Genomic DNA, 1,555 nt, shown 5'->3' with positions numbered 1-1,555 from the left:
GCAGGCAGGCAGGCAGGCAGGCAGGCAGGCAGGCAGGCAGGCAGGCAGGCAGGCAGGCAGGCAGGCAGGCAGGCAGGCAGGCAGGCAGGCAGGCAGGCAGGCAGGCAGGCAGGCAGGCAGGCAGGCAGGCAGGCAGGCAGGCAGGCAGGCAGGCAGGCAGGCAGGCAGGCAGGCAGGCAGGCAGGCAGGCAGGCAGGCAGGCAGGCAGGCAGGCAGGCAGGCAGGCAGGCAGGCAGGCAGGCAGGCAGGCAGGCAGGCAGGCAGGCAGGCAGGCAGGCAGGCAGGCAGGCAGGCAGGCAGGCAGGCAGGCAGGCAGGCAGGCAGGCAGGCAGGCAGGCAGGCAGGCAGGCAGGCAGGCAGGCAGGCAGGCAGGCAGGCAGGCAGGCAGGCAGGCAGGCAGGCAGGCAGGCAGGCAGGCAGGCAGGCAGGCAGGCAGGCAGGCAGGCAGGCAGGCAGGCAGGCAGGCAGGCAGGCAGGCAGGCAGGCAGGCAGGCAGGCAGGCAGGCAGGCAGGCAGGCAGGCAGGCAGGCAGGCAGGCAGGCAGGCAGGCAGGCAGGCAGGCAGGCAGGCAGGCAGGCAGGCAGGCAGGCAGGCAGGCAGGCAGGCAGGCAGGCAGGCAGGCAGGCAGGCAGGCAGGCAGGCAGGCAGGCAGGCAGGCAGGCAGGCAGGCAGGCAGGCAGGCAGGCAGGCAGGCAGGCAGGCAGGCAGGCAGGCAGGCAGGCAGGCAGGCAGGCAGGCAGGCAGGCAGGCAGGCAGGCAGGCAGGCAGGCAGGCAGGCAGGCAGGCAGGCAGGCAGGCAGGCAGGCAGGCAGGCAGGCAGGCAGGCAGGCAGGCAGGCAGGCAGGCAGGCAGGCAGGCAGGCAGGCAGGCAGGCAGGCAGGCAGGCAGGCAGGCAGGCAGGCAGGCAGGCAGGCAGGCAGGCAGGCAGGCAGGCAGGCAGGCAGGCAGGCAGGCAGGCAGGCAGGCAGGCAGGCAGGCAGGCAGGCAGGCAGGCAGGCAGGCAGGCAGGCAGGCAGGCAGGCAGGCAGGCAGGCAGGCAGGCAGGCAGGCAGGCAGGCAGGCAGGCAGGCAGGCAGGCAGGCAGGCAGGCAGGCAGGCAGGCAGGCAGGCAGGCAGGCAGGCAGGCAGGCAGGCAGGCAGGCAGGCAGGCAGGCAGGCAGGCAGGCAGGCAGGCAGGCAGGCAGGCAGGCAGGCAGGCAGGCAGGCAGGCAGGCAGGCAGGCAGGCAGGCAGGCAGGCAGGCAGGCAGGCAGGCAGGCAGGCAGGCAGGCAGGCAGGCAGGCAGGCAGGCAGGCAGGCAGGCAGGCAGGCAGGCAGGCAGGCAGGCAGGCAGGCAGGCAGGCAGGCAGGCAGGCAGGCAGGCAGGCAGGCAGGCAGGCAGGCAGGCAGGCAGGCAGGCAGGCAGGCAGGCAGGCAGGCAGGCAGGCAGGCAGGCAGGCAGGCAGGCAGGCAGGCAGGCAGGCAGGCAGGCAGGCAGGCAGGCAGGCAAGTAAGTAAGTAAGTAAGTAAGTAAGTAAGTAAGTAAGTAAGTAAGTAAGTAAGTAAGTAAGTAAGTA

This window comes from Amblyomma maculatum, chromosome 6 (assembly GCF_055883805.1).
Source record: "Amblyomma maculatum isolate TAMU_Amacu chromosome 6, ASM5588380v1, whole genome shotgun sequence".
Classification (NCBI taxonomy): Eukaryota; Metazoa; Arthropoda; class Arachnida; order Ixodida; family Ixodidae; genus Amblyomma; species Amblyomma maculatum.
Note: the sequence above shows the minus strand (reverse complement) of the source record.